This window comes from Vicugna pacos, chromosome 34 (genome assembly GCF_048564905.1).
Source record: "Vicugna pacos chromosome 34, VicPac4, whole genome shotgun sequence".
Classification (NCBI taxonomy): Eukaryota; Metazoa; Chordata; class Mammalia; order Artiodactyla; family Camelidae; genus Vicugna; species Vicugna pacos.
In genome coordinates this window covers 20971709-20998863 of record NC_133020.1, presented here as the reverse complement: position 1 = coordinate 20998863, position 27155 = coordinate 20971709, and the positions used below count along the sequence as shown (strand labels likewise).

General features: G+C 40.8%; 3 protein-coding genes across 11 annotated transcripts in view; 2 read left to right on the top strand and 1 right to left on the bottom strand.

The window, feature by feature from the left end:
* Nucleotides 1-27155, top strand: part of FBXL14 (F-box and leucine rich repeat protein 14) — a 429592-nt gene that overhangs the window by 325067 nt on the left and 77370 nt on the right. The gene's annotated exons all lie outside the window — the stretch shown is intronic.
* Nucleotides 1-27155, bottom strand: part of ERC1 (ELKS/RAB6-interacting/CAST family member 1) — a 294829-nt gene that overhangs the window by 267137 nt on the left and 537 nt on the right. For 4 of the 7 annotated variants that reach the window (XM_072954472.1, XM_072954475.1, XM_072954474.1 and 1 more), the window contains exon 1: nucleotides 21137-21245. The exons of 1 other annotated variant lie outside the window; for it this stretch is intronic. The gene's annotated coding sequence lies outside the window, so the exon portion shown is untranslated. Of the gene's footprint in view, nucleotides 1-20981; nucleotides 21246-27155 lie in introns of those variants that run through there. 2 more of the 7 variants (XM_072954476.1, XM_072954477.1) reach the window with 1 other exon arrangement.
* The window catches only part of RAD52 (RAD52 homolog, DNA repair protein), a 34380-nt gene continuing 28742 nt past the window's right edge, over nucleotides 21518-27155 (top strand). For 2 of the 3 annotated variants that reach the window (XM_072954489.1, XM_072954487.1), the window contains exon 1: nucleotides 21519-21737. The gene's annotated coding sequence lies outside the window, so the exon portion shown is untranslated. Of the gene's footprint in view, nucleotides 21738-27155 lie in introns of all 3 variants that reach the window. The other variant, XM_072954493.1, reaches the window with a different exon arrangement.

Sequence of the window (27155 nt, the reverse complement as noted above, 5' to 3'; positions counted from 1 at the left end):
AAACAAAAACCTAGGTGAAAAATGTATCTAACACATGTATAAAGATCTGTATGCAAAATATATAAAGAATTCCTACCTGGGAAATGCCAGATTTGAAACAGCAGTGGTTAGAGGGGAAGGGGATTTGCCTTCTAAGGCTGGGGGAAAATGCTTGTGGAGGCTTTAGCTTCATTTATAAAGATCTGTACTCAGAATACACAAAAACTTGAAATTTTTAAAAAGCAAATATGTTCATATTCTACAAGAAGAATAATTAAGACAAAATTTAAAAACACCAATCTACTTTCTACACTTCTCTCAAACATAAATCAATACAGATCTAAACTAGATCTCTGTGGTTTCCTAGTATCAGTCTACCAAAGAATTGCCTTAGGTCAAATACAGTTTTCACCATATTAAATAATACTTTCCAAAAAGCCACTGTTACATAGAGTTGATTCTTACAACTGTTTCTTCATTGAAAATGCAATCCAAGTAAATCACGTGGTCAAAACCAAGATTTTAAAGGGTCTTTATATTCTAGTCAAACTCGAACAGGTTAAAGATCTTCATAAATAGGAAGATACTGGCAGTCTCACCTCCACTTTGGTGATCCTGTAAAGATCTCCCTCAGGTAACAGGCAGGCCAGGAAATACACAGAGCCTGAACCTTCTGTCTCAGAAATAGCAACAGTACAGCAAGTTCGGAAATTGCAATACTCTGTGAGTAATATTAGGAAATTCCCTCCCACAACTAACTGAGCTCAGAAGTAAAAACTCCTTCCCACGATTAATCTGGACTGTAAAGTAGATGACAAGTAATAATCTACATACTACTTGTTCAAGTGAATTCTATTTCAAGATCAGAGGGTTGCAGAGTTTCTTATTTTAAGTAATCTGAATATTTCTTTAAATGAGAGAACTATTCATTACCCAGAATCCCCTGAATGATAACAAAGCTAACATAGTGTCGGCACTGCGCTAAGAATTTAATAAGATTTAATTTAATATTTATAAGCACCCTACAACATAGATGAAGAAAGTAAGACCTATAGGTGCTAAGTGACTTACCCAAAGTAAAACAGCTATTAAGTGGTAGGGTCAAGCTCTGAATTAGGGTACCTAATTCCAGAGCCCTGGAGGCTCTTAACTACTGTTTACCCACTGTCATCTGCTGACATTGACATCTCAGTTGTCCACAGGATATTAAAGCCTTCCACAATTTTAAGGCAGGGTGTCCTGTTAATCCAGCACCCTAAACTTAAAGTTTAAGGCACATCTTAGGTTTTCCTGGGTAAAGCTTAAACAATCACATTTATCTTTCTATTGAAGAGAAAGTCTTTCTTAAAAGATGGTGTGCAAAAGAACCAAATAAGTAAAACTAACAAAATAAAGAGTAATAATTCAGAGTCTCAGGAATCAGGCCATCTTTAAACTGCCACATTCAAGAAAAAAATTCCCAACTGTGTTTTTGTGCAAAACTACATTTTCATATAGTCAAGTAACAAAATCACACTAAACAGGCTAAGATCCAGTAACAAAACTCCACATCCAGTTTTCAGCATTAGCAGGTGCACACTACTGTTTGAGTCACTTTCAGACCCCACATGTCACTTGCACGTGGAGCCTTTGTTACTTTCAGAATTACATTCATTTCTACAACAAAAGAAGAAAACTCACCAGCTCTATCTGAAGCCCTCACACTAGCTTTTTCTAATAGCAACTTCAGGGAAGATAGTGTTTAAAGAAAATTAATTTCCTTAAAAAATTTCCCAGACCCACAAATACAATAATTCCTGCACTTTGAATAGCTGACAAAAAAGAATTTTGACAAAATAAAAAAAGTTAAGCTGTATGACTCCATTTATATAAAATTCTAAAAGAATCTATTATGACAGAAAGTCAATCAGTACGCGCCCAGGGTTGGGGCTGAGGGATGCATGGGTAATGAGGGGCTAAAAGGAAACCTGGGGTGACGAAAACGTTCACTGTCCTGACTGAGGTGAGGCTTCCTAGGCACATACAGGTCAGAACTTACCAAACTACAGTCATTTTTAAGTGTTCAGCTTATTGTACATAAACTATACCACAAAAGTTCAAAAAAATAATTTCACATTCCAAACTCCCCTGCCCCTGATTAATCCAAGGGAAACACTTTCACTGATTACATACCTGGAACCCGACTGCTGCTGGAAAACATCGTGCAGCGGCTCAGCTTGAGCCCATAATGTGGCCCGAGTCCCACATGTCCCTGAGTTAGCCCCTACCTAGCATCCATTGTGGTTATTTCAAACCTTCTCCCTCTGCTCATCAGACAGAACACATGACTGTCCTGGGTCAGAGACAAAGAACTTATTACTCACAGCACAGCCAGCAGTACGAGCAGCTTGTTACCCTCAAGTCCTACCAGGTGACACAACGGGGCCCAGACAGATGCTACACACGCAGTGGGTTTGCTGAGGAACACTGAGTTTAGGGAATTCGCCACTTCTGCAGAAAGCAATAAGTAAGTCTGACCTCTCCCAAAGCGAGACATTACCTCATCCCTCAAGGTGGCTTGCTGCAAACACAAACCTCAGAAATGGCCCAGGTTAACAGCAGTCAGGGCCTTGCATTTAGAGCATGCAGGCAATAAGAAATCCTAGAAGACTCACTCTCCTGACAAGCATCTGTTGTAGTTTCAAGGTACCTTTGTAAATCTTTGATACTCCCTCCCTTCAAGGGGGGAAGCAAAATTCCTCTTCCTCTGAATGTGCATGAGACTTCAATGATTTGCTTCTAATGATGTATCATTTCCAAGACTAACTCATAAAAGACACTGGGGCTTCTTTCTTGGTCATTATCTTGGATCACTCGCTTTGCGGGGAGCTGGCTACCATGTTGTAAAGGTAATCATGCTACCCTAGAGAGAGTGCCACACAGTGAGGAACTGAGGCCTCCTGCCAAGAGCCACGGGAGATGGCTCGGAAAGGATCCTCCAACCCCGGTCAAGCCTTCCAATGTCCGCAGACTCAGCTGACACCTTGACTGCAACCTCATGAAATACCCTGAGCCAGAACCACTCAGCTACACTCTTCTAAGAATTGTAAGACAGTGTCTGCTTTTTCAATCCAGTAAGTTTTGAGATAACTTCTTATACAAGAGATAACTAACACAGTATTGTTTCCTGAAACTTCTGTTTCAGGTGTGCATATGGCACACACGTGCATACTGGATCACAATTTAAAATGTGTCTTTTTGAAGGTTCTAAACAATTCTCAACACCACCGCCAGAATAATCTTCTAATATGACTCTCCAAGTGAGTCAAGCTCCCTGTTACCCCCAAGCTCCAAAGATGACACAGAGCGGTCTAAAGAGAACCCCTCAGGAGGCCCATGAGAGCAAAACTATTTTCACAATACTGTGACATTGGCTTTTTCACTGTACATTCTCACAATGTACAGTAGTGTTTTCCTGAGGCTACATGACATGAGGGATTATCCCACTGACAGCTAATGGAATGTGTACTTGTACTCACATGTTTTAAAAATCTCTTTTACTTTCTAATATGGTAAATAGTAGCAGACAGAGCCTACATAAACAAAAGCTATTTAGAATCTCCAGTAATTTGTAACAGTGTAAAGGGATACTGAAATAAAAAAAGTTGAAGAACCACTGCTCTAAAATTTAAACATGACATAATCACACACACCTACATACTTCCTTTGATGGCGTCCCAAAATAAGAATCTAAATTCCTTGGCAGTGCATGTAAGACTTTTCATGATTTGGGCCCTGCCTACCTCTCTAAAGACAGGTTTCTTCTTAGTCACTCTCCTTCTCCCTGTGACAACCATGATCAAGTGCCTGCAATTTTCTGAAATACCATGCTCTCTCTTGCTTCCATGACCTTCCTCCTCCCCATCAACTGGTTCACTACTCATTCTTCCAAACTCAGTTAGATAGTCACAATCCCTTAATTCCCTCGGTCCAATTTAGGTGCCCCTCTTATGGAAACAGGGGCTTTTAAAAATATACTTACTACATATTAGTTAAGTAACTATTTCCTTAAAGGCAAAGCAATGTCTTATCTCCAAAACCTAGTGTAGTGCCTGATACAAATCCATTATGCAATGTTTGCTGACTCCACAACTGAACCTAAATCTAAGTAAAACTCATTAAGATGGTTCTTATACACTCAGAAAGTGATGGTAATCTTGAAATTAGTTTATGAAAATGCAACTAAATGCAATTAAGACAAACATAATGAAATCCTTTTTATCATTTCCCTTATGTTAATAAACTCTATTTTTAAATTGCAACCGAATTCCATAAATTGACAACCTCCTTCCCTGTATGTATTTTTATCCTCTAATATTTTACCCTGAAAATCATAAAAGTAACCTACTGAATGAATGGTGAAGATATCAACTTTTAAAAAACAAATTGTTCTTCCTGCATGAATAAAACTAGGAAATTCTGTAGCTAAATCTTAATTCCAAGATAACAGCATAAGCTCAACAGGAACAGACTAAGGCCTCTCATCTTCTAAGAAAAGAACCTAACTCATACACATACAGAGCAATCCCATGCAGAAAGTATCATGCCTATAGGTACATACATGCTCTCAATACTGAAAAATCTCTATTAAATTAATCTGTCAAGTTAGCATCACAGCCAGAGACCTATCAAATATTTAAAATGAGTTGTTTTATCCTGTATTTTGATTTTTTTAATGCTTTAAAATACCAGCACATTTAAATTTCTGCAAGTTTGTCCAGATTTAGGTTTTAAAAAACTTCCTAAAATCTAATTCTGATAAGAACATTACCAGAAATCTAGTTTATCTTAAATTTGGTGTTTACTAACAACACAGTTCCAACATCAATTATTCATGTTTCCATACTTCCATAAAAATGTACAATTTTTAGAGCTCTTCAATTTAACCAAAGGAGCATTCTTAACTCAAAAACAGACTGAAAGCCTTAAAATGCTGGGTTTCCCTATCAAGAGAAGGCACAATGTTTCTCAAAAAAGTCAAGAAAACTAAAATTAATTCAGTTTCGGTGACATATAAGCAAAGTTTTTTTTAAAGATATACAGGACAATATTTAAAAGGACTAGGTTTATTGTTAAAACAATTAAGTCATTTTTTTAAAACTCCCCAAATGAAGAGGAATGGCAAAAGTTAAAAATACACTTACAAATCAAAAAGGAACAGTGCTCAGAACATATAGACACAGTAGTTTTTATATTATCCTAACTCTGTTGCCCCCTGTACTAGAGCGTATTAGTAACACTCTGCTCAAGTATGAAAACAAAAAATGTGACCTGAAATCTTCTCTACAGGTGTGTAAAAATGTGCAGAACAAAAATGCAACACACAGACCTTAAGCACATTTCATCCTAACCAGGCCCCTGTAAAGTAATTCTTACTGTGCTCCTGAGGCCGAGTTGTGTTGTAACTTCAAGGAAAAGCTTGGGCTGATTCAGCTCCACCACTTACACATATAGCTTTCAACAAATAAATAAATCTCTTTAAGCCTCAGTATCCTCATCCATGAGATGGGCTTATCTTCCTCAACAGATGGTTTAAAAGATCAAATCAGTGAGTAAGTAAAAAATATCTGCTTCCTGGTAGGTCTTCAATAAATGTCAGTTATCACATGTCTAGGAATTCATCTTACATGTGTTTTCACACAAGTGGGAAAACTGAGTAAGAATCAGCTGCAGAATTCTTTGAAATAACAAGACTCTGGTAATAGCCTATATAATTATGGGAATACTGTGCTGCTATTAAAAAGAATAAAGTTAAGTCTGTAAGTAGCAATAAGAAAAGAGATACAAGACACAGACACTTCTAAATTTATAAAAAGAGGAATACAAAAATTCATGGGGAAAGGTGGGTTTTCACATTTTTCTTTCCTGCACTGACTGAGATTTTAACACAAATATGAATTATTTTTATAATTATAAAGTAATTATAGACCAATACATATACAGATGGCTCATTTGTGACAGAAGTACAAAGGCGACACGGTGGAGAGAGTGAGGCAGTCACGCTCCCACAACAGCAGACCTGAACGGACATCTTCGTGCCTGCCGCAGCCACGCCTTGCACTGCAGTTACCTCCCCACAGGGGGACAGGACGCAGCTTCTCTAGGATTCGCACAGGCCTCTGCTCTTGAGGGGACCCAGAGGAGGAAGGCTACCAGAACAAACAGCCGCCGCCACTGGTCTCAAGGGCACAAATGGTACTCATCGTCCCCCTCCTGCACTGCTCTAAGCCGCAGCCATCCTCAGTTTGCAGGTCTTCGTGGCTTATCTGAAGGCAACCCACACATTTGGTCCTCAAGGGTCTGGGCCTAGCAAGCATGTTCACCTCAGGCCCGGGTTGCTGCACACGTCCATTCACAGTTCAGACAGGGCAAGGGGTACCAAAAGGTGCCCAGATGAGCCACCTACATTCTGCATGTGTTATCCCTGCCCCTATTACGTTCGTAATGGTGAAAAATTACAATCTAAGTGCCCAACAATCAGGCACTGGCTATGTAAGTTAAGGCACAAGTATAAAACACTATCTGCACAACATCTAAGAGGTGGAACAGTATCCCCCCAAAATTCACGTCCACTAAGAACCCCAGGAGGTAACCCTGTTTGGAAATCAAGTATTTGCAGATATAACCAAGTTGAGTTTATACTGAATTACGTTAGGCCCTAAATCCAATTACTGTTGTCTTTCTTTGAGGAAAGAGCGATTCAGTCGCTGAGACACATATTAAGATGACAAGAAAACGGAGGCAGAGATTGGAGTGATGCAGTTACAAGCTAAGGAATGCCAAGGACTGCCAGGAGACACCAGAAGCCAAGAAGAGGCAATGAAGGATTCTCTCTAGCTCTAGCCTCCAGAAAGGGCAAGGAGCTACCTACACTGATTTTGGACTTCTTGCCTCCAGAACTGTGAGAATAAATGTCTGTTCTTCTTTGTCATCAGGTCTGTGGTAATCTGGTACAGCAGATCTAGAAAACCAGCACACCATTTCATTACAAATGCTGCTGTGGCTCTATACTTAACAACAGAGAAAGGTACTTGTGATCTACTGCCAAACCGAAGAGAAAAAAGAGAAAGTTATGAACACAGATTCCACCTAAGTTTGTCTCTTTTTTAACATTACAACAGAATGTACCACTCTGGGTAGTGAGATCCTGGGTGGTGATCTCACTTCTTCTCCATATCGTAATCTTTTTCTATGAACACATACTATTTTTATAATCAGGACAAAACAATAAAACTATTTTGGGGAAGGGGGTATAAAAATACCCAACAGAAATGGTGTGAGGGCCTAAGCCAAGGCTCTAGATACTAAAAAACTCCCACCACCACTTCTAGAATCAAGCCAGGATGGTTTCCTTATAGCCAAATTCAGTGGATTCTCTTTACTTCTACTGCCGTTGACACTACTGGACACTTCTACCCTGAACTCTCGCCTGGGTCTGATACTCTCCTGGTACTCCGACTCTCTCTCCAAGACAACTCCTTCTTTGTACGTTTTATTGGTATTTTTCTTTCTCTTGCTTGCTGACTGCACTTAGTATGTCCATCTCGGGCCAGTGTCCGTCTGGGTCTCCTGCTGTGGGAGCGTGACTGCCTCTCCACTGTGTCCCCTCTGCACTTCTGTCACAAATGAGCTGACCGTATACATGCAAGCCTGGGGAGTGGAAGAAGGGCAGTGACTGCTTATAGGTTTTTAGGGTTCTTTCTGCAGTGATGAAAACAGTCTGCAATTAGGTATTTTGTGGTATGGTTGTACAACACTGTGAATATACTAAAAATTACCAAATTGTGCACCTTAAAACGGTGGATTTTGTGGTTTATGAATTGTGTATCAATTAAAGATGCTGAAACAAAAATGAAAAAGTGCGTAATATAGAGAAATTATCTTGATTCTCAGTGGAATGTGGAGGGAGAAAACAGAGGCTATTAGAATTAGGGGGTGTTATCAAATGAAAAATGACCCTCCAGCCTCATGTCCCCCACCCTCAATTTGAAAATATATATCAAAATGAACAGCTTTTATTGATGATGACAATGTGTCATGTCCCTTAAACATACTGCGGTTGAGAAAATTAAGGATCATCAACAGATTGAAAAGAGACAAGACTGACTAGGCAAGGAGGCTGTTTAGGAGACTGCTGTGATGGTACTGTCCACACAGGGTGAGTCTGCAGCTGTAGAGATGGAAATGAAATATATTAGGAAGGTAAGAATTGATGGTGCACAGTGACTGGTCAATGGAAGTTGAACAGAGGAGTGAAAAGGAGGAATCAAAATGAATTCTATCAGCATAGGGCACACAGGAGGAGAGGGACATATTTTAGGGCAAATATGTTTAGTTAGAGCCGTTGAGCTGCCTATGGGAAATCTTGGCAGATATGCACACTAAGTAGTTGGTCATATAAGTCTGCAGCCCAAGGGAGAAGGCAGAGTTGGGAATATTGATTGAGAAAACCTAAACGAAACTAAGTACCTATCGAAAATAGGCAGTAGCTGAAACCAGCTGTGAAACAATGGCTGTGGGTGGGGTTGCCCGTGGAAAGTAAAACAGGAGACAGGAACATGTTTGAGGCAGAGCTCTAAGGGATATACAGTGTTTTAAAGGCAGGCAGAGGAAGAGGAGCCAATAAGATGTATGAATAATCCTACCATAAACATTTGTGTGCAAGTTTGTGTATGGACAAATAAATGTTTGCAATTTTCTTGGGTATAGAGTGGAACTGTTTGGGCAATATAAAAACTTTGTAACTTTTCAAGGAAACATCAAACTGTTTTTCCAAAGCATCAGCAACATTACACATTCTTAGCAGCAACCCATGAGGGGCCCAGTTTTTCCACATCCTCACCAACACTTGTTACTGTACATCTTTTTTATTACAGCCATCCTAGTGGATATAAACTGTTATTTTACTTCATGTTATGACTCTTCATTTAAATAGTAATATTAAAAAATTATAAGCATATTTGGAACCATATATATTTAGTGTCCACTGCAATACTATGTGTTATTAATATATTTAACCTATGACACTTAATACTATTAAATGAGTAATATACGTATGTAGAAATAAAAATTCAAATGATAAAAAGTAAAAGTCTTTCTCCACTGAGTCCTCCTCCTTGGAGATAACTACTTTTGACCATTCTCCTTTTAATTCTAATGGTTACCTCCATAACTCTAAATTATTTAACTCCTAATCACTAAAATTAATCTCCATTAACTCTGAATTATTTCTTCATAACATTTACTACCATATAATATGCAATTTGTTTTACTCCTCTGTTCTGTTTATTGTCAGTGCCCTTTACTAGAATGAAGACCCCATGAGAACAGTAAATTTTCCCTTTTCTGTTCACTGCTGTACCTCAGCTCCTTAGAATGGGGCCTGGTACACAGAAAGCGTCAATAAATGTAAATTTATATAAGAATAAATATTTCTTTCTTGATTTACCTAAGTATTTTTTTTATTAAAGTATAGTTGATTTATAATGTTGGGTTAATTTCTGGTGTACAGCACAGTGACTCATTTATGTATATATACATTACAAGGTACTGAATATAGTTCCCTGCGCTATACAGTAGGATCTTGTTGTTTATCTACTTTATATATGGTAGTATCTACAAATCCTAAACTCCAAATTTATCCCTCCCTACTCCCTTTCCCCTCTGGTAACCATAAGTTTGTTTTCTACGTCTGTGAGTCTGTCTCTGTTTTGAAAATAAGTTCACTTATGGGTTTTTGTTTTTGTTTTTTTTTTTAGATTCCACATACAAGTGATATCATACGGTATTTTTCTTTCTCTTTCTGTCTTACTTCACTTAGTATGACGATCTCCAGGTCCATCCTTGTTGCTGCAAATGGCCTTATCTTATTCTCTTTCACGGCTGGGTAGTATTCAGTCTTCTTTATCCAGTCGCCTGTTAATGGGACATTTAGGTTGCTTCCATGTCTTGGCTACTGTAAATAGAGCTGCTATGAACACTGAGGTGCATGTATCTTGTTGAATTAAAGTTTCCTCCAGATATACATCCAGATTTATTTAAATCTTTAGGTATATTTTGAGTCTCTCTCCATAAAAGGTGAGAAATTTTGTTCATAAATCTCTTTTCTTCCCAATTTTATTGAGGTACAGTTTACTCTGATTTTTCTAATGGTTATCTTTATTAATTTAAACTAACTTACATTAACTTCTGGTTTTTTTCCCTCTGTAAAATGTAAACTTTTAACCTCCCACCACCTGTCTCAGTATACGATGAGGAATCTGAGTTCCAGCATTTCTGGCTACCTCACATTAATCCACCTTTGGCATTACTTTTATGTCCTACAGGTGTGTGACATTTATTTTCTGATCTACAACTGTCTCTTCTTTGTCTACAAATCAATTCTGAAAACAGAAAGTCAATAAACAGTTTACATTATGATGGTAATATAAGCAATACTCACTACAGAACCAGGTAGTAACGGAAGCTAAAGACAATCCATAATTTTGTTGGTTCCCATCCTAGGATTTACTACAATTTACAATTACTTTCTTTACATGTTGTGTCTGTGTTTCTCACTACACCATACTCTATGCAAATAGGATTTTTATACACTCACATCCCTTGCTCATTACTGTATCATACACAGCCCTAACTACTATACCTGGTATACAGTATGCACTCAATAAGTGTATGTTTATAAATAGATGAGTAGATCTGTGGAAGGAAGGGGAGGGAAGAAGAGACAAGGGAAGGTCAGGCCATCAAGGATATCGAAACCAATCTACTTTAGACACTGAGTATCTTTATATATCATCCATCTTCCAGCATCAACCTGAGACAGAGTTAAAACGGAAGGAAATGAATCTACATATCCTATGAGATCTATCAGTCAAGCAAATGTCAACGAAAGGTTAAGTTAGAATAAAAAAATGGTATCCTGTTTCTGTAACTATAAAATTTTTACAAATTCTATTGCTTTTAATAACCACATTTCTCCTATTTTTAAAACTCTTCTATACATGGGGGCGCTGGTGGGAGGGGGGTGGAATTTTGAGTTTTCCTCCCTTACAGTTCCTTCTGAAATACTTCCATCTTAACTGCTAAGCAGAAAAATGCTTTTTCTATCCCTTCACCAGAATATATAGATGGCCATAAAGAAGCAGTAATAGTGAGAGTAATCCACCTCAATGCCTCCAAAAGGAACCAGGGAAATAAATGCTGCTGAGACAAAACAGAAAAACATGGAAGGTGGAAGAGTAACTGTGGAGATCAAGTCTCTGTGATCCAAGATTTTTCTTGACAACCTAAATCCTACTTCTCATATTCATTACCATATCTCCATGAGTTCTTAAAATAAAACAGCAGTAACAAAGCTGAGTTCAGACCTGGCCACGACTACACAGTCACAGCACAAAGCTTGCCATCTAGGTCAGAAAACCATAAAGAGAAGAATACTAGAAAATTCCAGGATCATTTTTCCCTACAAGGAAGGCACTACTCCAAAAATCTACATACATAGTGAGAGAACAGCCCGGTCCCACCCCACAGACACCCACATATGCCCCCTCAGAATCCCGGAACATCCCCACGGGCTTAAATACAAAGACACTTCCACAATGACTGGATGTCAGCCTTTCATCCTCACTCTTCCCACAGAGCTTCAAGCATAACATGTAACTGCAAACAGCAGTCTCTCCCTCTTTCCTCACAGATTTGAAGGGTAATAACAGCCAAAGGAGCACCAAATATTCGTAAGTCAAAGGAAAACAGAAAATCCTTTAATAGCAACATAGTAACCTACTTCAAATTAATTACAACTGCAAAGGCTGACACAGATGTGCTATGAGATATTTATAAAGTGCACTAGAAAATACACATCGCCCATTAGCTATTTAAAGCTTTGTATGTGAAATTCTGACCTAAATCTCAAAATCACTAGCCCAACCTGCTGTGATGGGTTATACTATCACTAATTAGCATCAATTTTCGGCAAATGAGTTAAATATTTTTAAACACTGTATTTCAAGAATTTTAGGATTCTGTTCATTTTGTTAAAGGATTAAAAATGTCACTAGGGACAAGAAATGTGCTATCTTTAGCACTCTATGAAAGATTAACAATAGACCAAAATTTTAAAATCCAATTCAAGTACAATTTGGCGAAACTATCAAATAAATTTTACCCTATGACCCAGAAGTCTCACTTCTAAAATTATTCTCTGTAATCGGGGTGAGTATAGCTCAGTGGCAGAGTACATGCTTAGCATGCATGAGATTCTGGGTTCAATCCCCAGTATCTTCATTAAAATAAATAAATAAACCCAATTACCTCCCATCCACCCCCCAAATTATTCTCTATAAAAGATGTATTTCACAGGTTCAAGGATATATGTGCAATGATGTTCAATTACTGTATTACTTTGTACCAGCAAAAAGAGAGAACTTAAATTTCCACCAACAAGAGCTTGGTTAAGTAAATTACACCTCCAAACTATAAAATAAAATACTGCTGTTAAAATTTTTTTCTCAAGTAAATCTCTGTATGTGACAATTTCTATAAAGACATCTATGACATACTGTGAGGCGAGGAAAAAAGCAAATTACAGAAGAATTGTATAATACAGTCCCATCAACAGACAAAAATACAGACGTGTATTCGCACATACAAAGAAATGATTTGGACAGTAAGAAGCTGTTAAAAAAGGTCAGATGGAGCCACTTTTTCCTTTGTGCATGTACTTCTTTTTTCCTTTTCCATTTGTTTTAACAGTGAGCATGTACTACCTTTACTCACACAGTCTCACTACAAACTAAGGCCCTCAACCATTCAACACTATTATATAGCAATTAATGGGCAAGGCCCCACACTGACCAAGTCTCTGTGATTAGTAGGAGGTTAAAAACAACCGTACAAATTAAAGAAAGCAAGATGTCTGCTTCCACCCTCAGCATGTGACATATAGCAGTTTTGCTAACACCAGGCATCAGGCTGTATGACTTGATCTGATTCTCCTGGAGACCAAAAATTATAGAGCTGAGGCTAAAGCAGCACTGTTTTGGTGACATACCAGCCAGCCAGAGCACCTCTGCTAGGAGCAGCCATGACACTTAATACTGTCACAGCTGCCATTTAATTCTTTTTTATGAAGGGGTGAGAAGGCTGAGTAACTCAGCTACAATCAAGTTAACTGTGGTTTGTAATAATTCTTATCAATCAGTTAATCAAGTTAATTGTAAAGTCTATCAAAGTTCTCGCCACGACAAGGGTCTTGTCAAGCAGATACTTAGAGCAAACACAAGGTTATTAACCAGGGCTGTTCTCTCCTGGTATCAGCAGCCTGTGCCACTTGGTTCAAGAGTCACATCCCAGGTTGTGCAGCCTTCCCCAGTGGCTCCAGCCCTCACTGATACCTGGTTTCTTAAAAGACTAACATATTACATCGTGTGGATGGCAGTTACGTTATCTTCCATTTTATACCACATCTCATACTATGTTACGATCAGTGCAACAAATGCCACGCGACTGACTAAACTGAACAAACACACTGAACACGTTTACATCCGTGCACCTCAATTTCAGGAACATATGAAACCCCCCAATTTTGTAATTAATTTGGTGGCAAAATCACACCTCAACTGATACCGAAATACCAACGCGTCTGATGAAGGAATCGGAAGGTGTCCCCACCTTGCTTGGAAAGTCAGACAACATACAGTATACTCATTATGCCACCTTTCCAAAATCGCAGAAATCCTGCCCCAAAAGATCCTGGATATAGACCTGCATCACTGGGTAAGATTAAACATCCACATCATTGTTGGTAGAGACATTTATAATCAAGGAAAGCTAAGCAAAAAGATTTTTAATTCTATAATAATTTTATTTCTTAAACTAGGTTTTAAGTACACAGGTATTTATTAATTAGACAATTATACCCTTTTACATGTCTGAAACATTTCATAAATTTAAAAGTTTAAGTGAAAAATTATAAGTACCTAATGTTTTATTTTCTTCCTTATAATAATAAAAGCATTTGTATTCAAAGTGTTTGTTTTCGTCCTTAAAAAAATAAGAGCATTTGGGAAAAAGCAAGTTCAAAAATGGCTATGTTACAGGTCTTAAAAACATTCATACCTTTTGATCCAGTAATTCCAAAAAGAGGAAACCAATTTACTTAAATGATCCAAAATGTAGAGAAAACCAGCTACATTATGACTTATGATATACCAGCTTTATTAGTACTCACTCAGTTGGGAAATGTTTAAGTGAAATCTTTATGATTTAACATGCCATCTACAAAAAACACTTACAACCAATGTGTGACATAAAAAACGTTTATAATTTTTTAAGTAAGTGAAAGTGGATATACATTTGATGTACAGTATACTCTCAGTTTTGCAAATACAGTTGACTCTTGAACAACACAGGTTTGAACCGCATGGGTGCACTTATCCATGAATTTTTTTCAGTAGTAAGTACTACAATATTATGCAATATGTGGACAGCTCAATCGGCGGACACAGAGGAACCCCTGCCTAAATCTGAAGGGTCTGTTGTGTCTACACCTGTCAAATCAGTCAGGTGTAGGCCTTGCTGACTGGAAAGAGAGCCCAGAGAACAAGGAAGGAAAACAGAAACATGATCTCAAGATCTCAAAAGAAGTGAGAGTTCCACTAAGGAGGGAGTAAGGAGGAAGAGGTCAGCTGTGTCAAACATGCTACCTTGGGCAATCTTGAAAATGGCTCTGAATGATGTATTCTCTCGAGTATTCATGCTCGTGCGGGATCCTCCCATGCATGAGCTGGACCTAGTGACTCCCTTCTAATGAACAGCATACAGCAAAAGTGATGGAATACCACTTCCAAGGTTGGGTTAGAAAAAGACTCTGGCGAGTACCTCTCCTCCTCCTCCACAGCTCCACAGAGCTCTCAATCTAGAAGCAAGGAGCCATATTGCAAATAATCCTATGCAGAGACCCAAAATGCAAAGTGAGTAATTTCTCCATCAAACAGCCAACCAGGATCTCAGGCCTGCCAACAGCCACATAAGTGAGCTGGAAGCAGACCCTCCGCCAGTCGATAACCAGTCCTAGTCAACATTTGATTGCAGCCTTATGAGTGACCCTGGATCAGACACACCAAAGCCAGATGCCTGACCCAAAGAAACCATGAAACAATAAATGTCTGTCGCTTTAAGTTAAGTTTGGGTATAATCTGTTGAGTAGAAATGGACAACTGGTACAGCTGCTAAGAGGTTAAATAAAAGGATAGAAAAACAGCCAGTTTTTCTGAAAAAATTTATTTAAAGAAAGACACGAGCAATCCCAGTAAAACAGTTCCAGTGAAATTACGGAGACAGACACAAGATGGAAATAGACTGAGAAGAAAACTGCAGGTGAAGAAATGGAAATGTAAAGCAAATGTAGACAACTCTCTCAAAACAGTCTGGCTGTAAGGCAGAAAGCAACTTGCAGCAAGAGGCAGAAAAAGTATGAAGCTGGAGAAGAGTTTTTTGTTAAGATGAGAGAGACTTCTTTTAAATTTAAAGTTTAAATGATGAATCCAACTGGGTGGGGAAATATACTCTCAAGGAACTTCATTCCACTATCAAAAAACTCCTCTACAAGTTCTCACTACTTCTCCGCCTTCACTGAGAGCGGCTTTCCAGGGACACCCCTTCCCAGGTAGCCCTTTCAAGTGGAGGCTACAAAGTCTCTCACACGCCACACCCAATACTGGGAACGAGGATAGTATACCCTTCTTTCTCCCACTGCCACCTCCAGACCACTGCTCCTAGACCCTCATATGAAATCCCTGTTACTCCGCTTCTCATGCTATTCAGCAACACACTCTTCTACCTCCACCTCTTCACTATCAGCAGTGACCACTTGCACAAGCGCCACACTCAGTGAGGATGTGCTGGCAATTCATCCACATTGCCACTATCTTCTATGCCACTATTCCTGGATCATTTCAATACTATATCCAACTGCATAAGGCTTCTAACGTCAGGTCCTCAAACCCATCGTCTTCACTAAGCAACTCTTCACCCTCTGGGGATAGCCATTTACAGCCAGTTGTGACTTCACTAATTGTATCATTACCCATTCATTCATCAAATATTTACAACTATTATTTACTCTGTAGAGAACACATGTCCCTGTTCTCATGAAATCGAAGACATAATTTTTCATATTTCCCACAAAGACAGCATGAAAAGATCTATTTGACGTCTGGACAGATTACAAGTACTATATTTCCTTTATTTACCCATCTGGGAACCATGTCAATTCTATGGAAACTAGAGTTACTGTCTGATATGACCCAGAGAATCCATGCTGTATTCCAGTGAAGACGTTTCCCCAATAAGGCTTCTAAAACAACTTTTTAAATAAATTATTCAAAAATATTCCCAGAATTCAATGTTAGATATATCAATCTGTAACGTGCTGCCCAATACAGTAGCCACCAGTCACAGTGGCTATTTAAATTAATGAAATTAACAATTCAGTCACACGAGCCACATTTCAAGTGTTCGACAGGCCCATGTGACTAGCAGCTACTGTATTTCATGGTGAAGGTACAGAACATTTCTATCATCATAGAAAGTCCTACTGGACAGTGCTGGTCTGAAGTTTTTGGTATCCACTTCCTTTTTCCCAGGAAAAGGTTAAAATGACAGGTGTCATTTTCCAGTCTCCTGAGCACTCCCTGGGGCTCTGAAATACACTCAGGAAGTCCATACTTCAGGATCATCACCACCATCATTAACGCCACCACCAACAAAATCACCGCCCTCACCACCCTCACATTGTCACCAGCTGAGCACTGACTACATCCCAAGCACTTCACTAGAGCTTTGTGAGCATCATCTCATTTATTCTTCACAACGATCACATGAGGTAGGACTATTATTCTCATCTCATGGATGAGAAAATTAACTGAGTTTTAGTTAATAAAGTAACTCACTCAAAATTATACAGCTAGAAAGGGACAGCAATCCACAGACAATCTCAATTAACAATACAATCATTTCACCTTTTTAAGACAACATACTCTTCAACAGAAAGGAGAAGTGAGGCCATCACCTCGCACCAGCACCCAATGCTCCAGCACTTAACGCCCTAGCCAGACCAACCTATTTTCACATTACTCCTCTTGCCCCGCAGCTTTCTTGCCTTTGGGTCCCACACATTCTGTTCCCTGTTTGCATCCTTTTCCTCTGGCTAAATCCTACTTATCTGTGAGATATCATCTTAGATCTTCCTACAATCCAGTTTAGGGACCCATCCTATGAGCTGAGGCAGAGCCCTGTACGTCACCTGCTGAAGCACTTACCACAGCAGACCACAAACTCCTGTTAACTTCGCTTCTCCTCCTAGAATGAAACTCCTGAAAAATAGGGGACCCTGTCCTTTATGTACCATGGAATCCACTGGACACAGCCCAGGACTTGCTGGAACACAAAAGGCACTCAATAAATATTTGATAAATAAAGGAATAATAAAAACAAGACACTTAGATAATCAAATCGTTTCACAACTATTCATTCAACTAAATAAACCACTATCTAATTTGACCTTTACACAAACCTATGCTTCCATTCAATCAGGGAATAGTAAAAGTGAACACTAAATGGCTTCACTGTCAGTTAACTGGTAACAAAGTAATTCACATTTTCCCACAGAATATGCAAAAACAATACTTAAAAAACAAAGGTCAGGGGAATAACTATGGGCTTGGGGTTTCCTTCTGGGAGGATGAAAATGTTCTAAAATTGATCACGGTGAGGAATGCAAACCAAAAAACTGAACTGTACACTTACTGGATGAATTATCTCTCAATAAAGCTATTACTTAAAAAAACAGGTCTGCAGGTAGCCAGACTTAAATTATGAAAAAAAAATATTAAGCCTGCAAAAAAAAAAAAATGCCTACAAGATAAAATATGTTATATTTACGCAATTTTAAAATAGCGAAATGCCATATTGTTACACACAATTCCACTAATTAGGAAAAACAAACTGGAAACAGTAATGACTTCAGGAATAACTGGATGGGACAGAAGAGATTTTTCCCTGTGGACTCTTTTATACCTTCTGATGTGATACACGTGTTAGAAAAATAAATATACATCTGATTATTAAGAACAATGTTTTATCTCTCCTTAGTACAAGTATACACTGCCAGGCTGCCTATTTTGTTCTGACTAGAATTTTAAAAATATATACTTTAAATTCAATCTAGAGACATGAAAGACTGTAAGAGTCTCACATTTTCCTGCTCTCACACTAGAAAGCATTTCGTCATTCCTCTGTTACTAAACATTAGAATCAGGCAGAATTCTTTCTTACCCAACACTGACACATCTTTAAACAATGACACAGTTGATCACTCCCTCCTGTGAGAACTTCCTTTCCTTCATTTCTAGCACATCACACTCTCCTGGTTTTCCTCCTAACACAATGAACTCTTAACCTCCTTTGCTGAGTTCCTCTTCACTTACCCAGAAGGTGTCCTGAAGATAAGTTCCATGAAGGTGGGAATTTTTGTCAACTTTGTTCATTACTGTATCCGCAATGGCTAAAAAAGTACCCAGAACCATACTCAATAAATAACTGCTGAATAAATAAATGAATGAATCAGTGCCCCAAGGCTCAGATTTTGAAGAGCCATTGAAATAAATTATATTCCACATAACCTGTATACTAAATTTACTTTATTACATTTTATTTCTCTGAAAAACTATAATCAATATACTGTTTATTATTTTATTAACCAAGATACGTCATTCCCTGGTCTTTCTCCACCAATGTTTTTGATAAAGTATGTGCAAAACACACATTTAACAGCTCTTATACTACTTCAAAAAGCACAAACGTACCATAGAAAAAGAGCAGTTGCTGCTATAAGAAACTTCACTTTTGTTTCCAGTACTAATGCTGAATTCACAGACTGACATACTTATCTGACTTTAGCAATTAAAAAAAAGGAACACCCCAGTAGGCTCAACAAGAATATCACAGTAATGACTAGCAAGCGACATTTCTGGAAAACTAAAATGTACTGTTTTCTTCAGGCTTAAGAGATTCTAAAGAGAAATAGATCACTTCTATCCTACACTTTTCCCAAAATCATGATTGCATTCCTACAAGGAGAATCACATCCCACCGTCAATCATGCAAATGTCATTTTAGCAATACAATTTCACTCAATACCTTAGTTCACATTTGTCCTTGTGTGTACCCAATTAAATCAAAACATAATTTAAAAGCCAAAACTAGATATGTGAATTTTAATTTTTCCTTCCAAGAGACTAACCCGAAATCAAAACTATTCCTGTACTAACCTAAAATCTGATCTGGGTACAGTTAATTAAATCTTTTGCTTATAATTACAAATTGAACAAAACACCCTTTCTCACTTAATAGCGATTATCATCTGTTTCCTATAAGTCTCTTCAAGCAGAAGTATTTGCTGGAAGATAATAGTCTGCTCACTAAGTAGGCATGTTAAAAGAGGCAATGATTTGCAACTACTGACACTCACTCTGTATATTTCTCTCTTGGGTTACAGGAAAGCACTTCTCTGGCTAGGTTCCCAAGTAAATTGAGTAAGCCTTGAGAAAGTCACTGCTTAAATTCCATTTCATGACGGTTCCTCTTCCTCCATAAATGAATTATTGAGAGTCATGCCTACTTACATCCTTTACATAATACATGTCCATCACAGGATCTGTTTTCCGAGCAAGAAATAGCTTAAGTGACACTGAGAGGTAAGGCCAGTTAATACTGTAATCTAATAGGAAGTAGGAATCCAGAAAAGATTCTGATTTAATGTGCTAGGTTGCGAAACACTGATGCGAAGAACGTTGAACACTGTTTACTCTTAGTAACATCTCCCTACAGTGAGACACATGCCCCTAAATGTTATTAGAGTATTTAAAAAGCACTTGACTCCAAGAACATTTCTCAGAAATTGAGAGATTTACCAAAAAAAAATCCAATTCACTTATCAAATGTCCAATAAAGCCATGTACAACTGAGAAACAAAAATAATCTCCAATAACTGTTGAACACAAAGTAGCTAAATGTCAAGGTCTACTGAAAGATGAGTTATAAAAGACAGCTGTGCTTTAAAACATTTAAGCATTTTTCACACAATTAGCGCCAAGAGAACGGTTCAAACAGTGCATTTTATCCAGCCAAAGCAGCCAACCACAACCACCTGCAACTATTCCTCAGAAATGTGGCTTCCAAAGCAACCACCTGATCCTCGGGCCTTCTCTTAAGGGGCCAGGATAAACTCTAGGTGAAACATAGACCATTTAGGCAAAGAAAAAAGACTGGAAGATAACACCTTTAAGGAACTGAATGTAATGGGACCTCTTTCCTAATGTTGCTGCCAGAATGAAGTTGTCTTAACCCAAGATCTCGTTCTTCTTGAAGGATTTAAAAGTCTAAATCCATCCACGCTCACAATTTACCCACCCCGACCCAAAAGCAGAGGGTTCTCTTCCCTCCTCGACCCCCACCCATCCCGCCAGGAGGGAAAAATAAAAATAAACCCCCCAAATCCTAAAGTAGAAATGGGAGCCCCAGTGCAACAGCTTTTCCAACTGCCTCAAAGGCAACATCCACAGCTCATCCTCCTCCTGAAACCCACCCTTCACATCCCACCCAACCCCTCCACACAAGGGAAAAAGGCAAGAATCCCCATCTCTCCGAACGCGGTGCTGGAGCACCTGAACCCCAGACCCGCCCGACCGCACCCAGCCTTCTCGCGGCTCCCCGCGCGCGCCGCGCCCGCAACATCACGCCTCAGGAGCCGGCGCCCCGCGCTCCCCCGGCGCCGCAGCCCCCGCCCCGCTCCCCGCCGCCGCCGCGGCGCCGCCGCCCCCGGGCCCGCCGGGGTGGGGCCCGCCCTCCCGGACGTCCCCATCCCCCCGGCCGGCCGCGGAGGGGGAGGGGTCCCCACGCCTCACCTACGGCTCCGCCCTCCCCGGGGGCGCGCTGCCCTGCCCCAGCCAGGGCCGTGAGGAGGAGCAGGCGGAGGGGAGCGAAGGGGCCCGGCCCCGCGGCGGACGGGAAGCTCTAGATGACGCCCGGCCCCGAGCTGCCCCCACCGCGGCCGCCTCACCCTCCTCAGGGCTGCCGCTGCCGCTGCTTCCCGGGCGCCGCCGCCGCCGCCACAGCCACAGCTCGGCCCGGGGACCCGACGTCACCGCGCCCCGCCCCCTGCGCGAGACACCAGCCCCGCCCCGGCCTCGACGTCAGCGCGAGCCCCGCCCCTGCGCGAGGCACAGGCCCCGCCCCAGCCCGACGTCAGCGCGATCCCCGGCCGCGCCCGCTCGCCTTCCGCAGCCTCCTGGGAGCGCGACTCGGCCGCGCGCAGGCCTCGGGCGCCTTCCAGGGGCCGGCGGGCGGGCGGCTCAGGCTCCAGCGCGCACACCTCGCGCGGGGCCAGCGGCATCTGTCTCCTCCCGCTCGCCGTAGGGGCGGCGCGCGGCGCAGACCGTGGGCCGCCGCCTCCCCCACGGGCCTGTCACGAAGGGGCCGGGCCGGGCGGCCGTGGGGTTTCCGGCCCCCGGCCCCTGAGCCCTCGCGCCCGCGGCCGAGGGGCGGCCCCGGGCCCGGGCGGTGGCCGAAGCCGGGGAGGAGCGCGGCCAAGCCCGGGGCAGGCTCGGCCCCACCTCTCGGGCGCCGTCGGGAGCCATGCATCCGTTACAGAAAGGGTGTAGGTAAGCGGTCTCTGAACCGGGTCGGGGTGACGGGGACCGCGCGCATCCCCAGCCTCCGTGGTTCTGTCAGCCTTTTCGGTGCCCGCGAGAGCCGTGGAGCCGCCGTTTCGCGCGGGTAACCGGTGCGCACGCCCGCGCCTCCCCGCAGTCTCTCGTGCGTCCAGTCCCCGCGGCCCTGCACCGCCCAGGTCCCCGCCGGCTGCGCAGCCGCCCCTTGGCGCACTCCGCACCGGGCTGCCGCCTGCGGGCCGCCGCCGAGGACCCCGGAGACTGCCAGACAGGCGTCCTCAGGTGCTCCGTGTCCTCGGGCTTCGGACTGATTTTCGAGACCTTGCCCGGCTGACGGCTGATCCGCCCGACCTGCTCCTCCGCAGCGTCGGGGAGGTGGCAGCGGAGCGGAGCCATCCTGTCTTCTGCTTTCCTTTCTGCCACTCTCTTTGTGTGGCCTTGGGAAAGTCGCATGACTTCTGGGACCTGCTCTTCTCAGCCGGAAAATGGGGTGTGAACTAGACATCTCAGACGTAACCTACCTCAAAAATGTGTGCATCGCAAGCGTGCAGGACGCTGAGCATTAAGTTATACGTACACAGGAATACTGTCATATCCACACTCGGAATTTGGATTTGTTTGGGGTTTTTTTCTTTTGTCTTTTCACTTTTTTTCTCTTATTTTCTAGTCTGCCCAAATAGCTTTTCTTAAACCTACATTTAGGATTTTTTTTTTAATTTAAGCTGGCTAAGTACATGCATTCATTGCCTCTTCTTCCTGAGACCACATTAGAATTATTTTTTAAGTGAAAAATGATACAAATTCCCCCCGAAACAAAAAAAAAATGAGAAGGGAGCCGCCAAAAGATTTTTTTTTTAATTTTACACACAAACGGAGTGCAGTCTGATTAAACAAATGGAAGCAACACAATGTGGAATAGGTGTAAGGGCGCTGCAGCCAAGGAAGGGGTCTGCATTCCAGAAGTGATGTAGAGAAACTGAAATTCGGAGACCTCGACAAGACAGCAAGAGTGAGAAGCAGGGCCGAGAACAAGGAAACTAAATAAAGGTCGCTAGAACAGCAGAACCCTCCCCATACCCCACATACAACAGCTAGGCGTTTATCCCAGGCAAGAAGTCAAGCGTTCCCATAACCTCTGGGTTATGAGTTCAGTGACTCAGAGTAAAGCATTCTTTATTCTGGTACAATAGCCAGTTTCCTACCCACTCACCCTAGACTGAAGTTGTTCAAGTTGGCAAGACCTTTCCAAGTTCAAAAGATTCCTCATCAGTGTCCAACTCCCTCATCTCAAATGTGAACAGACAACCAACGACTCTTAGATGTTTAAGGGAAGTCTCAACTTGGGGCTGCAGGAAGGGAGGAGGATAAACAGAAAACGTGACTACAGAGGAAACAAGCTTAAGAGAACTTAAAGTAGTATGCTCGCAGACTTTTATTATACCCATGAAAAAAGCATTAATATACTCAGATAAATAGCAATCCAAGAATAAAAAGTAGATCTTGAAATTCAAAATAAGAAAATGCCAAGATGATAAATTCACTGAAGCGTTGAAAGATTAGAGTCCATGAAATTTTAAGGAAGCAGAAGTATGCAAAGAGATGGAAATTGCGAGGGAAAATATAAGAGAAATAAAGAGCCAATCTAACAGGACTAATACTACAAGAGGGAGAGAAAACAGAGTAGATGAAAGATAGAAATTACCTCAAAAATAATGGAAGAAAATTTCCCAGAGCTGAAAGCGTCCATTCATGGAGAGCAAAAACGAAAAACGACCTTGTGAAATGTTAGAACCCTAACGATAAAGAGAGAATACTGAACTTCCAAAGGAAAACAGTGATCCATAAAAGAATAAGCCTCAAACTGGCATTAGAATTCTTACCAGCAACGGTAAATACGAGAAGATAACAAAGACTTTCAAGTTTCCAAGGGAAACATTTCTTGAACTGCAAATCCTAAGAAACATTTTTTATGTTTAAACTCTATTCCTGGCTGAATTATCATTAAGTAAAACAGCAGAAATGAAAACACTTCAGATACAGAGGAACTCATAAAGTCAAACTCCCATGTAGGCTTTTTTTTTCCCCCCAATTACTTAAAGATGTGCTTGAGCAAGATGAGGTGGAAATGAGGCACCTGACAACATCACTATCCCTCAGGCATCATTCAGGAGAACAGTAAAGGGAAGTGTCAAGAGCTAGCCTAGCTTGGGATGGAAGGATAGGAGTTCTGGGAGAGAAACCTGAAAAGGAGAATTCAACTGAGTAATTAATTACTATGATAGGACGCTTAGAAAATGCCGTTCCCTGTTGTTCAACTTTTAGACCCAACCTACTAATAAGTTATCTTGCTATAGTTAAATCCTAGTTTATAGTTATGCCAATGTTGACAATATAAAGGTAAATATACAGCTGGCAGTTTAAGATGTGGAACACAGGAAGGGAAGGGAAAAAAGGTAAAAGCACTCCAGAGGTTATGTCTATGGTTGGCAGAATCCAAAATGACTGTTAAATGCACTGTAGAGGTAGGGAAAGTGACCAGCGGAGGAGCAGGAATTGTTAAGCGTATTGAGAGGGTAGGAAGACATGACATAAAGGGTTTATAATTAAGCTAAATCATCATCAAGAAATAATAGAAGATTTGATATTGTTAAAAATAGCAGTACTCCTCTAGTTCCACAGATTTTATGCAATCTTATCAAAAGTCCAAGCTGCCTTTCTTTTTTTTTTTAATTGACAAGCAGATCCTAAAATTCACATGAAAATGCAGGGAACTCAGAATAGCCAAAAGAATCTTGAAAAATAACAAAGCTGAAACACTCATTCTTCCTTATTTCAAAACTGACTACAAAATTACAATAAGATAGTGTCAACAAGTTCCTACTGTATAGCACAGGGACTTATATTCAGTACCTGGTAATAGCCTCTTATGAAAAAAGAATATGGGAAGGAGTATATGTGTAACTGAATCACTATGCTGGACACCAGAAAATAACACAGCATTGTAAACTGATTATACTTCAATACAAAAAAAAAAAGTGTGACACTGGAATACTGAGGCACATATATCTGGAAAAGAATTCAGAGTTCAGAAAACCCAGACACTTATGGGCAATTGATTCACTGGGAAAATAATAGTCTTTTTTAACAAAAGGTGCTGGGACAATTGTATGCCTATGTGCAAAAGAATGAAATTGGACCCCTACCTCGCATATACAAAAATTAATTCAAAGTGGATCACAGACCTAAAGATAAATGCTAAAACTAGAAAACCACTCAGAGAAAACAGGTACAAACCGTCATGATCTTGAATTAGGCAGTAGTTTCTTAGCTATGAAACCAAAACCACAAGTGACAAATTTTAAAAATTTGACTCCATCAAAATGGAAAACCTTTGTATATTCAATTTTTAAAAGGAAGGAAATTCTGACACATGCTACAACATGAACCTTGAAGACATTATGCCAAGTGAAATAATCCAGTCACAGAAGGACTGTGTGTTGTACCATTCCATTTATATGGGACACCTAGAGTAGTAAAAAGTCACAGAGCCAGAAAGCAGAAAGGTGGTTGCCAGGGACCAAGGGGATGGCAGATGGCCACCTGCAAGCCAACGAAACCTGCCAACACCTCGATCTTGGGTGTCCAGCCTCCAAAATCTGTGAGAAATAAATTTCTGTTGTCTAAGGGCCCAGTCTGTGATGTTTTCTTATGGCAGCCCTGCCAGACTCATACAGATTGTGGTGCTGAGAGGTTGGGTGCTGCTGTAACAAATACACTAAAAATGTGGAAGGGGCTTTGCAAGTGGGTGACAAGTAGAGGCTGGAAGATTTTTGAGGTGCATATCAGGAAAACCCTAGATTGCTTTGAAGAGAGACTGTTGGTAGAAATGTGAACGTTGAAAGGTGATTGGCAGATCCCAGAAATGAGGACGTTATCGGAAACTGGAGGAGAGGTGGCCCTTATTATAAAGTGGCAAAGAAGGTGGCTGAACAGTTTCCAAGTGTTCTGTGGAAGGTAGAGATGAAAAGTGATAAACTGCAATCTCTCTAACCGCAGAGATTTCTAAGCAGAGTGTTGGTGGTGCGGCCTGATTTCTTCTCGCTGCTGACCGGAATTTCATCTTACTACTGTAGTATGCAGGTGGCGAGAGATGAATTAAAGCAAAAAAGGAACCAGAACCTGAAGATTTGGAAAATTCTTACCTTATCTACACTATTGTAACTTGCAAGAAATACATATTGGTGATCATTTTGTGATATGTTTGAGCAGTGTCGCAGGCTCCCGGCTGGAGAGGAATTTTGCCTCACGGGGAATCATATCTCGTCCCACCCACACCTGATGATACTCAGATGAGACTTTGCACTTAGAGTTGATGCTGGAATGGGTTAAGACCTTGGGAGGGGTGAATGCATTTTGCATGTGAGAAGGACATGAATTTGGGGTGTCCCCAGGGCAGGGTGTTTGGGGCTGAAGTGTACTCTCCCAGAATATATGTGTGGAAGCCCTAACCCACACCGTGACTAGTTTTGGAGACAGGGTTTTCAAACAGGTGATGAGGGTTAGATGAGGTCACACACAGTCTGGCACCTTGTTACTGTGGCCCTGGCAGGCTGACTCAGACATCATCGGGGAGGAGACACAACAACACACAGAATGGGGGAAAATTCTGCAAACCACACATCTGGTATTATATCCAGAATACATAAATAACCTAAAACTCAACAATAAAAAGACAACCCATTGAGGGGGAGGGTGTAGCTCAAGTGGTAGAGCACATGCTTAGCATGCATGAGGTCCTAGGTTCAATCCTCATACCTCCCCTAAAGATAAATAAACCTAATTACCCATCCTGCCAAAATAAAAAATAGTAATAAAAAAAAGACAACCCATTAAAAAATGGGCACAGGACTTCAATAGATGTTTCTCCAAAGAAGATACATCAGTAGCCACTAAGCACATGAACAGGTGCTCGTCGTCATCAGTCATCAGGGAAATGCACAGCAAAGCCAGTGAGAAACCACTTCACACCCCCTGGGATGGCCGTAATCAAAAAGACACATAACAACAGTGAGGGCACAGAGCAATCAGACCCTCATACATACCTGGTGGGAAGGTACAATGGTGTAGTCACTTTGTACAACTGTCTGACACTTCCTTGAAATGTTAAACATAGACTTACGACGAGACCCAGCAATTCTATTTCTAGGTTTGTACCTAAGAGAATTTAAAATACCCACACAAAACCACAAAAATTTGTGTATGAATGTTATAGCAGCATTATTCATAGTAGCTGAACAGTGGAAACTAAATCATGAATACATCACCAAAAAGCATACTTTTTAATAAATTATTGGCCTACAAGAAAATAAAGAATTGTCCTCAAAGACTCAGTGGCTTATAAACAACAAA